The sequence below is a fragment of the Sciurus carolinensis genome, chromosome 5 (assembly GCF_902686445.1).
Source record: "Sciurus carolinensis chromosome 5, mSciCar1.2, whole genome shotgun sequence".
NCBI lineage: Eukaryota > Metazoa > Chordata > Mammalia > Rodentia > Sciuridae > Sciurus > Sciurus carolinensis.
In genome coordinates, this window is record NC_062217.1 from 164,845,439 (window position 1) to 164,857,725 (window position 12,287).

Consider the following 12,287-nt stretch of genomic DNA (forward strand, 5'->3'; position numbering starts at 1 on the left):
GCTCAGTAAGACAGGCTGGGGACCTCTAGCCAGGCTCCTGTAAAAGTGAGCTGAAGACTAAGGGAGAAGTCTAGGGAGAAGACAGTTACGTTCCCAGGCCTGCAGATCAGGTCTTGCTTTGCAATCAAAGTATGCCAGTCCCCACTCTGACAATAGCCACCCGAGTCGCCCAGGGCAGCCCTCTCCAGCTCAGTATCCCTACTTCCTCATATAAACTGGATCTCATATGCAAACCTCCAAATCATTATCCATGCACATCTAAATTTGTTCTCCTATTGATACCGCCGTTTACCGGTGACGAGTTCTGCTTCTTCTAATGTTGAAGATTAAGCACTAGAGAAGCACGCCAAGGCAAGCATATTAAGCAGGTTTATTTAAAGGGAATAATACAGACTTCTCCCGGCAGGGAGAAGGGGGCCATGGCTGATGTTCTAAAGTCCCAAGAAGTGAGGGCACCCTACATCTTTTATAGGTTAAAGTCTCTTTTGTTCTCCAGTTTTCTCCCCCCTTATCTCTCTTTCCTGCCTACGTGACTAGGCCTGGTTTTGCATTACTGAGAAACCATGGGCAGGGGAGGGCCAAGGTGATTCAGGCAGATAAGGGCCCAGGGGGCATTAATTAGCAGCTCCTTGCTTGCAGTCCTTGATAAAGGCAGGTAAATTTGGTCATCAATGGGCTCCGGAGATCCTTGATATTCCATTCTTCCAGGGGCAGTCTCCAACTTCCAAAGGCAGATGGCTTCATGGCTTCATTTCCTTGAATTGACCCGATTTTCTATTTCTACACTAACTACCTGTCCTTAATTCTGGCTTCATTCCCCCCTTTAGCTATAGAAACTCCTAACTGCTTTAAGGAAAAGGGGGCGTCGGTCGTTCTGGCTGCTTCGAAGCTGAAAGGGGGCAGCGAGGGGCAAAGCAGTTTGGAGTTCCTTTTTTTAAAAATCGGGTCAATCGAGGGGTCCAAGATAGAAGTCTGGTTGGGGAATAGCAGGTTGTAAAGTCAGCTGGGGTGGGTGCTTCTATGATAGAAGAACAAAAAGACATGAGTACTGAAATGAGATCAGTACAAAGTCAGTTTTGATACAGACAACACCAGACAGCACGACATACAAATAACACAAAATCAAAGGCTTGTAACTTTATAGGTGAATCTCCATTGCAATGTAACAGATGTTCAAAAGCTGTAGTTGAATAAAAAAATAGAACTTATCAAAAAAATCATGAGCTCAAAAAATATATAGAATTAAAAAAAAACAAGAGTCCTGGAAAAATGATACGGCCGTTAATTACTTTAGTAAGGCACCATAAAATTTACTTTTGCTGGAGTTTAAGTAAGGCTCTTTTTTACCTTTTTTTTCTTGGGTTTGAGACTGGTCTCCTACTGAGCCTTTAGGCTTCCTTTATTTACATTTCAATGTAAGCCTTGACTGAGATCTGGAAGGATCTAACAGGTTTTAACAGAAACCTTGTGCCTAGGGCATTTTAGTCATTTCATTAGGACAGGTTGGATGTCAAAGAAAATTATGAGACCTTATTTTCCATTTCTTTTGAGAATGAAGCTACTTTGCTAAGTTCCTCACTGAGATATGCCATTGGTTATTGAGTTGCCTATGGCTGCCTATCCAGGATTTATTTTCCCCTTTGTGACAAACAGGTTAAATCTTGCTTCATAGGTAATCTGAGGACAGGAGCTTGAAGTAAGGCCCCTTCTTGATATTCCTGAGACAGAATATTGTCCTATGGTGACTATTTCCTGTAGTATTGAACCTGTTGATGACATAATTAAGCTTTATTTTTTTGAGATCTTTTAATTCCTCTTAGCTAAGAAGTTTAGGAGTTCTGCAATGGCCTTTTGATATTCCTCCTGGGTGGAGGCACATAAAGGATGTACTTTACTTACTGGAGAACAATCACAGAATGTTTTATCTCTGAATTTTGTTAAATCCTTAGCTAAGGTTTGTCCGGAACAGGTGAGGACCATCTAAATCCTGAGGCAATACTGTCTAGGTTAGTTGAGATACAGTATCTGGTTCCTCAAAGGCTAACAGAAATTGCCATTCAGAGTCTAGCATAAACAGGAAAAGCCATCTTTTAAATCTAACTTAGTAAACCAAGCAGCAGTTAGAATCCAAGATAAAAGTGTATGGATTAAGAACTACAGGATGGGGGAAATTACTGCTTCATTATTCTAAGGTCTTGGACTAGGTAGTTTGCTTTTTAACTCCTAAAATGGGCAAATTGCATGGACTATTGCAAGGCATTAAAAGTTTCTATCAGTTTGAATGATCTTTAATAAGTCCTTTTTCTTGCCTATATGTTCCCTTTTTTTCTTTTTGATGTCTATTAAAAACAGAAGATGCAAGCTGGAGAAGATCATCTAAGGATTGATCAGGGCCATGTGCCAATTTTGAAATTTCCTCTAAATATTTGGGGCTGACTAAATGATAAATTTATACTTTAAAAGTAGGTGACCCTTTATGGATTCAGGATTCAGAGTGGTGTGCTTTCTTATTGCTTTCCTAAGTCTCCCCATGAAAATAGCAGGACTTTCGTGAAGGCTGCATAATAGTTTTTTGGCATTCTACTCATTATTCGAATCCCAGTTAGGATGGTTTCTGGGAACTGCCTGTTCTCTAGATGGTTAATAGCATAATCTTCCAGGTGAAGTCAAATACCTGGCGTAAGTTTTGTAACATCTCAATATTTATTAGGATCCTCCAAAAGCCTCCTTAAATTTATTTTTGCCTATCTTAAGTTGGGAGGGTTCCCTCAATTTTCCTCCCTTAGTGGGCGATTCCTCAAGGCTTTCTCCTCTCATGGTAGAGATTATTGATGTCAAGCATGGTAACATATGAAAGGCATTTTTCTTGATCATTTGCAATTTAGCAGTATGCAGGCTAGTGGTGAACCTGGCAATACTGTTGAGAGAGAAGCTCCCTTGTGAGTTAGAAGTATTAGGGACGTCTCCCTAACTGAGCTTCCTTACGGTCCAGAAAAACCCGTCTCTCACCACCTGGCTTTGCCAAAGTTATTTCTGGCCTTCTTCGGCAAAGTGCAAGGGTCCTAGTTTGCCCTGTGCTAGAGACCCTGGGAGGATTCAGACTTAAGGGCATTACTGCTTTCCTCCCTGCCACTATAAACTCCTAATTATGAAAAACGATGACAAAAGTAAAAATGTGCCTTTTACCTATCTTCTTGCCCTGTAAACTAAAGGAATCTCCGGAGGGTGAGGGGACACCTATTGGTTGTTAGGCGTATAACGCCCTTTGCTTGGAGGGTCTCACGGGAGAGGTTTTTAAATGCCTCCCTCTTGCAGCTTAAAGAGAACACAGTGAGCACATTTAAGCATGGGAACAGTAATGGGGAGACTCTAGATGTCTAGACTAGTGAAGGCTAACTATGCGAACAAAGGGAACCTGGGCATTTTCATACTAATCATCCCAGGCCTTAATCCTACAGGTTGAATTCCTAATGTCTGACCGGCAAGGGAAGGGGAGCATCCAGGAGGGAGTGGATGTGCGGGAGTGTTGTGCACTGTACAGCCCATACGGAGGCAAGGGTGATTGGCGCTTTCCCTCAGTGCCATTGTCTAATGATCACCTGGATACCCCTCAGGGCTGTCGGGAGGGGGAGTCTGGAGAAGGAACCTTTGGGGTCCACCCGAGAGTAGCCCAGGCCGAGAACCCCGCAGTTGCTCCAACCCTTCCTCCACCTCCACGAATCCTGGGCAGATCAGGACTAGGGACACTGTGTACTCGCGGCAATTGCGCTCCGGGCCTGGACAGAAAAGTAGGAAACGGCTTCAGCAGAGCCCCAACATGCCTACAGAGCAGGTGATTGGAAACTTGCCTGGGCCAGGAAACCTCTCACCCGAGTCTTAAGGATGGCGGCTGCACTAACTGCATTTAAGTAGCCGACGGGTGCCCATTTTGCCCTCCAAAAATAAAGAGACAGAAAGAAAGATGCACCTCAAACAGATGTGGGGTGTGTGGAGAGAGAAGCTTACTTACCTTGGCGTAAATCTCGGTGGGACCTGCAAATCTGATACCGCCGTTTACCGGTGACGAGTTCTGCTTCTTCTAATGTTGAAGATTAAGCACTAGAGAAGCACGCCAAGGCAAGCATATTAAGCAGGTTTATTTAAAGGGAATAATACAGACTTCTCCTGGCAGGGAGAAGGGGGCCATGGCTGATGTTCTAAAGTCCCAAGAAGTGAGGGCACCCTACATCTTTTATAGGTTAAAGTCTCTTTTGTTCTCCAGTTTTCTCCCCCCTTATCTCTCTTTCCTGCCTACGTGACTAGGCCTGGTTTTGCATTACTGAGAAACCATGGGCAGGGGAGGGCCAAGGTGATTCAGGCAGATAAGGGCCCAGGGGGCATTAATTAGCAGCTCCTTGCTTGCAGTCCTTGATAAAGGCAGGTAAATTTGGTCATCAATGGGCTCCGGAGATCCTTGATATTCCATTCTTCCAGGGGCAGTCTCCAACTTCCAAAGGCAGATGGCTTCATGGCTTCATTTCCTTGAATTGACCCGATTTTCTATTTCTACACTAACTACCTGTCCTTAATTCTGGCTTCACTATCAGGATACAGAATGATCTTGGCTCGTTTGTTCATTCTTTCTTTCTTCCTTCCTTCCTTTATTTATTTATTTATTTTTCTTTCTATTGTTTTCAAAATGCAGAACTGGAGAGGTCCTTGGGGTGTTTATCAAGGCATTGCACATCTGTGCACCAGGCCTGGAGGACAACTAGACAATCCCTGAGGTCACTATGAGCTCTGCTGGCCCTGGGGCTCAGAGACTGCCATTCTGAGATAGTCCTGCCAACTAGCCACACTGCTGGATGGCATTCGTTGTCCACGTACACCTGAATGACACCTTTCCCAAGGTCCACCTTTTTAAAAGGTGGTCTGCTTCACATCCAACGCACCTACAAGCTTTTCAGTCTCACATTAGCTTTTCTCTCCACAGGCCTGGTCTTCCTCTAGGAAATAACCCCAGACCCTTGGATTCACAATTCCCTGAGGGAAGAATCCAGAGGGAAATAATTTAGGCCAGGATGCACTGCTAGCAACGTTTCCACTCTCAAGCTTTAAGTACAGAGAGGAAAGAAATTGCATAATCATCAGCAGTCTTTGGAGTTTAGTAAATGGTGTTTTGTTCAATTTCTATGATTCACCTCAATCGAAACTATTCACTCTCCTCCAACATTTTCCGGTTAGGTGAGACTCTGCTGCTTACAAAGATGCTTTTGCATGCAAGATCAAAAATAATTGTGTAATAGTTGTCTAGTCCTTTCCCAACCATTTTGCTTTCATATCATAAATTTCATGAACATACTTGGTGGATGTGATAGGTTTCTTTTTCTTACAACAAATAACAAGAATAAACAGAGTTAGAGAGCTCCCAGAGATGTGCCTTATGTAAGTAACTCCATTAACAAAAAGAAAGCACACAGGAAGTGACAGTAAGGTATTTCCCTGGAAACTGGCCTGTCCGAAATCTAGCGTTTAAACGTCTGGCAATCCTAGGAAAACAACAGGACTCAATACCTTCTTGCTTCCATTTCTTCCTTTTGTTTTTTAATTCTGTTTACTGGTCTACCAAAAATAAGTCTAAATGTTTCAGGGGCTCAATACGCAGGGTGGTGCATGAACCTGCAGCACCTGGGAACTGGTTAGAAGTGAGGTTCTCAGGCCCCAGTCCTGCATTCTGAATCACATCTGCATTTTCATAAGATTACAGGGATTGGCACACCATCGTCCTCTGAGATGAACTAGAAGCTTCCTTACCTTGCCTTCAGTCGCATACTCTGAACTGTATCCCTCATCCTGCATCGGAGTAGACACACCACCAGTATTGTGTTAGTCAGCTTTACATCACTGTGACCAAAATACCTGACAAGAACAATTTAGAGGAAGAAACATTTATTCTTGCTCATGATTTCAGAGGTTCAGTCCATGGCCAGTCAGCCTCATTGCTCTGGGTGAGGCAGAACATCATGGCAGAAAGTTACAGTGTAGAAAAACTACTCAGCTCATAGTAGCCAGGAAGAGAGAGAGAGGGAGGGAGAAACCAGAGGGACAAGAAATAAATTCCAAAGGCACGCCCCCAGCGACGTATCTCCTTCAGCCATGCCCCACCTGCTTAGAGTTACCACCCAGTTAGTGCATTCAAATTATTAATTCATCAAATGGAATAATCTACCAATTAGGTTATGCTTCTCATAATCTAATCATTTCACCTCCTGCATTAACACAGAAACCTCTGGTGGACACCTTATATCCCAACCATAGCAAGTATCATTGAAGAAAAACCTTCGAAGGCTTTGCAGCTGCTGCTGTTACCTGGAGTCACTGGTCACCAGTTCTGGTCAACCCCACAATACTCTTCAACTCTGTAGCAAATCATTGGGATGCATCTCCTCTGAGCTCTTTGCAGATATCGTTCCAAAGACAACAGAAAACTGTTGTGATATGAGCACTAGAGGGAAGGGATTTGGTTATAAGGGTTCTTGTTTTCACAGAATTATTCCAGGACTTATGAGCCAGGGTGATGACTTCATGCACCATAATGGCACTAGATCTACAGGGAGAAATTCAATGATAACTTCATCCTGAAGCATCCAGGTCCTGGCATCTTGTCCACGGAGAATACTGGACCCAAAACAAACGGTTCCCTGCCAATACTGTGGCTGGATGGCCTGCGTGTGGTCCATAGGAAGATAAAAAATGGCTTGAACATCATGGAAGCCATGGAGCACTTTGGGTCCCAGATGGGCAAGACCACCATTGCCAATGGCATCTAATATCTCTGACCTCTGTTTTACCTTAACCCAGGTCGTTCCTTCTGCAGCGCAGGAGAGCGCCTTTCCGCCCCATCCGCTTGCAAAGCCCTATAATCTTGGCAGGCTCACTGCCATTCTCTGGGTTCCATATTGTGTGTATTTCCCTCCATGATTGACTGAATTGCAGAGTTAAGTTTATGATCATTAAATAATAACTAGATAACAAAAATGAAGAGGAAAGAGAAGGAGGAGGAAAAAGCAGAGAAGAGGAAGAAGGTAACTCAGGTCCTGAAAATCCCTGAATCTGTTTAGGGTTTGTTCCAACCTTATTTGGTTTTTTTCAATGAAAATGTCCACATTACAGAGCACAGATGACATTTTGGTCCCCCCTTATTTTTATTCTCCACATCAGGGGGTGTGTGCATGCAGGTATATGTGCACGCATGTGATGCATACGTTCCGTGTGCTCACTTTGGCTGGGGATATGGCAGAGTCCTCAGTTCCTGCCTGGCACCATCATGCCTCTGAACAAGACCCTTCTATTTTATTATTATTATTATTATTATTATTATTATTATTATCATTATTATTATTAATTATTTGGTACCAGGGATTGAACCAGTGGGTGCTTAACCACTGAGCCACATCCCCAGCCCTTTTTATATTTTATTCAGAGACAAGGAATTGCTAAGTTGCTGAGGCTGACTTTGAACTCACAATCCTTCTGCCTCAGCCTCCCACACTGCTGGGATTGCAGGTGTGTGCCACTGCACCTGGCTCTGGGCCCTTCTCTTATAAATATCTATTTTTTTCCTCCTTTGTCCCCTTTCTTAGACACCCACTCTAATGATTTTATATATGTCCTTGAATATACATGAGTATCCTTGAAATAAAGCAGTGTGGGTTCGGAGAGAGGTTTAATTTACACAAGTGTTATTGCACCATAAATCTTGTTCTGGGTACTCATTTTTTAATTCAACGCCGAGCTCTGAAGGCTTATTTGTTCTGCAACACGCATTTGCAGTTCGTGGCTGCTCACTGGTGTTTGTAGACCAGTGAAGACGGCTCGACCTGGTGATGAATGTGACACTTCCAATTGGGGTGAGAGGATGGACTGGATGAGCCCCATCTCGTTTAGTCAGGAGCGGCTACAGCAGGGTCCAGGTCAAGCTGCTTTTCAAAAGGTTCCCACTAGAGTGGCTTCAATAAGGAAAGGTTTCTGTTCCTTCGTGGAACGGCCCAGAGGTAGCGTGCAGGGTTGGAACCAGCACAGGTGGTCTCCACCTCTGGGTCTAGGGTCCCGCCCCCAGCATGAAGGGCTTAGCGGACCATGGAAAGCACACTCAACCTTCCCATGGAAAGACCCAGAAGCAGGGCACCACTTTTGCCGCTGACCTGCAGTCATCTTTTGCTCCAAGGGAAGCTTGGGAATGCAGCCACTTCCCAGCTACACTTTGTTCTGATAGATGGAGGAGCGAAGTCTACTGGAGACAGCTAGTGTCCTGCAGCATTGCACGTCCCGAGAGCTGGTGGGCAGCTTTTGAATTGTGCCACTCATTGCACATCCACTAGGTGCCCAGGGCCCCCAAGGCTCCACCTGTGGCTAGCTCGAGTGGGTGCCCAGGACTTGCAGGCAGCTCTGTGAGGAGCAGGTGTGCTCCTGTCCTCCCGCGGATCCACTGGCCTTCACCCTGCTCTTCACATGATGAGAGAATGATTTTTAACTTATAATTCATCTGCATTTTAAGAAGAGCTTTCCCCCCAAAAAAGAATTCTTTGTTTGCTCAACTGGGAGAGAAGAAAGAGATAGAAAGAAAGAGAGGGGAAGAAGCTACCTGGATGGAGGAGGTGGGTGGCTGGGTGGACTCTGGAGGACAAGCACAGGCACCCTGGGGGAGAAGGGGAGAGGCAAACCCCTCCATCCTCTCCAGTTGGGCCCCAGCCTACGCCTTGCCAGTGCATCTGTCATTTGATATTGGGGGTAGAAGGACCTGACACAAAAAGCTGTGTTATCAGGTGGTTGCAGGGCAAGAGCAGATGCTGTCCATGGGACCCAGTCATTCCAGGGGGACTCCACGTGTCATGGAGGAGGTTGGGAACCAAGGGCTGTCAGCACAGGAAGTGCTGTGAACCACCTGGACTCCTGGTGAGCTGGCTGCTGGGAACTCTCCCACGGTGCCCAGGTGCTCCCCAGGGAACCCGGAGAGAGAGAGACAGCCAACCACCAGGCAAAAGGGATTCTTACAGAGGAGGCTGAGGCCAGGCTGAGTAACAGGCCACAGCCACCCAATTATTCAGCAGCAAAGCAAGGCCAGGGCCCGGTACTCTGGTGCCCTTTCATCTGTATGGAGGGTGTTCTCGTGACACTAATGACTCCCTGAAAAAGTAACTAGATTCCACCTGGCTTCCCAGACCTTAGGCTATGTCTCTTCTGCCCATTCAAGCTAGAAACCCCGCTGTTGGGCACACAAGATGAAAAGAGAGAAGAGAGGGGTCCATGCAGGAGCCCAGCTTTGCTCACCCGCCACCCGGCACCCTTGGTCTAAGCCAAAGGTCCCTCAATCATTCTATTCTTTCAAATCCTCTTCATCTTACAAAACCAGGCAATGCGACCACTTCTCCCTGCGCGGCCTCAAGCCCAGGCATCCCTCCCCCGTCCCCGCTGCTCTGCAGCCCTGTTGACGCTCCATCCTCTGGTCCATCTCCCAGCGACATTGAATGCTTTATCCTCCACTGGGGTTTTATTTGTTTGGCTTAATTGTCCCCAGGAGACCAGTCAGGGATGGTGATTTATCTGTCTCCTGGTCCCCACAGCATCTTGTGCGTTCTGGTTAAATTAAATCTAGATGAAGGAGACTTGACAACTTCCAGAATTAGTCAAAGCCAGCCATACCCATAAGACCGGAGGATGGTTCCAGCCAGTTGGGACAAGACAAGGAAAATGTTTTCCCTGGAGAATGGAAGTCAGCATGGTATCTGCTGCGTAAATTCAGCCTTGGCTTTTTCCTTTGATTGTTTGCAAGCAGAGCTTTGATTTTACAGGACAAAGAATTGAGGTGTATGACGTCTGTTCATCCCATTTCTGCTCCAAATGGCCTTAGAGTGGAAGCAGGCACTGCAGAGGAGTTGAGGAGGCAGAGCATCTGGGTGTGGGTTTCCCTGAGGTATTAAAAGAGCGCGCCCAGTCTGAAGTCACTGGCAGGTTCTCTCACACAGTCTTCAGCCCCACTCCCTTCCTGTGTCCCAAGGTGACCCAAAGTGTCCCCAGGTGAGAGGGGGCTTAGCAGCATCAATGCATCCCATCCTGTGAATTGGTTCCATTTTCTGCTGCACACCCGCTGCCGCCCTGGTTCATCTTCTTTGTGCAACAGAGGTCTGGGACCCAGAGCTGCTCCCTCAGCGCCTCAGGATCATGGATCCCCAATATCCAACCTTGTGCAGTTCCAGGATCAGACCCAGAGGCAGGGGCAGGGGAAGCAGAAAGGGCAGGGAAGACGCTCAACCGCCACCCCAGCCTAGGCAGCTGCTCTGAAAGCAGAGTCCAGTGAAGGGAGCGGGCTGGAGAGGGTGACCAGCGGACACCAACTTGAAGTGGCTGAAAGACAAACTCGGGGAGGTGTTGGGGGGAGCGGGGCCACCAAGAGGTGTTGGTGGGGAAGACCTCCTGCAGGAGGAGCAGGACCCTTCAAAAGCACTTTCTGCGGAGGCCGGCGTGGGAGCAGCGTGCAGGGGCTCGGGACCTGGGCTTGGATGTCCTGACAGTCCCTGGCTGTGTGGTGCGCAGGGGTCCTTCTGCACCACTCCCGGGGCTCAAGGAGACACGGGAGGGAAAGCGCTCCCCGCAGGTCCCTGCAGTGCTCCGCGCTCCGCCTGTGTTGGCAACAGGGTCGACGCGCCCTTGACAGCTTTTTTGGTGCTGCTAACCTTTCTACGCCCTCACAGTCGCCCTACAAGTAGCTGAGATCCTTATGCTTATTTTACTAACGGAGAACTGAGGCTGGGAGCGGCTGAACCTCGAGCTGGAGGCCGGGGCCATCGCCTCTCCGCCCACCCCTCGTGGGAGGGCCCGGCATCACCCGCTTCAGAGCATCCGGGCGTGGGTGGTTCCAAGACCCCCACCAGCAGCTGGAAGAGTCGCCGTTTTGATTCCTTCCTAAGACCGGGTGCGGTGGGCTCCACTCAGGCTGTGCAGCTCCAGGTAAGAGTGTGGTGTGGACTAAGGAGCCAGACTCTGGGCTCAAATCTGGATTCCACTTTCCAGATGACTTGGGCTGCTCTTTAACCTCTTGGTGGCCTCAGTCTCCCCATCTCTAAGGTGGGCGTGGTAATTTTATACCTGCCTTAGCTGTTATTATCCACATTCTTCAGATAAACCCCTCGGTATTAGAGGGGCAGAGGCTGTAGGTGCTGTGTCCCTCCCACCCTCCCTTAGGAGCCCAGCCCTCTCTGCCATGAGACACGCAGAGCTGGGGACACTGGAGTTTCTTCAATGGCTCAATCCCCTGCCCAGAACGATCAGCCAGCACCTTCTAACTCTATTCAGGCACCGTTCCTTCTGTGATCAACAGGCTGCTTTTTAAAATATTAAATAAATGCGCTTCTTAGTTCCTGAAGCTTTGTCACTTTTTAGCATACAATCAAGAATTAAAAGCCTCCGGGGTGAAGAGCAATGTGATTATCCCAGAGATTAAATCAGCATTTAAAGGCTAATTTTGACATGTGCCTTGAGCAACCAAAGCCAGATGCGTTACACAGGTTGAGAGCTCGGAGGAAGCTCACGCCTGCCCTGCACACCCTGATGGGGAAGGCTTTCAAGTTCAAGTGGAAACACTGTCTGGAAATGTAATATGCTCTCCCTTCCTGTGGCTAAATGCAGACCTAATTAAGTCACAGAATGTGCCCTGGAGGACTCTGATGAAGGCGTGATGTGATCACTCAAGAGAAGGCCCGCGCAAGTGCAGCGATCACACACAGATGCAAGACCTCAAGGCGCCGGTCTGTGGGATTCACATGAAGGCGGTACTGAGCACAAATCACAGGTATCAGAGCTCTTGAGGCACTGCGAGGAGGTACTGGTGTCTCCAAATCCACGTTTAAACATCAGGAGGACCAACTCTTCATTTTCCAACAAGGGCAGAGCTCAGGCCCTTGCTTCCTAATTTGGTCTGGGTGTGTCCCCAAAGGTGGACCAAGCTTGGTCCTCAGTGTGGTGATGTTAGGAGATGGTGAGGAACCTTTAACAGGCATATCCTAGTGAGAGAGAGGTGAGTGGGTTGCCTGGGGCCCTGCCACTGGAAGGGATTGAGACCCTAGTTAGTTCCCTTGAAAGGGGTTGTTATTAAAGAGCACTGGCCACTTGCTGCTCCCTGGCTCTCTGTTTTGCCATGTGATCTCTCCCTCCACACACACTCCCACCATGCTGCCACCTCACTCCTCACTGGAGAGAGCCACCTGTTGGACTTTTAGCTTCCAAAAGTCAAACTAGTAAACCTCTCTTCT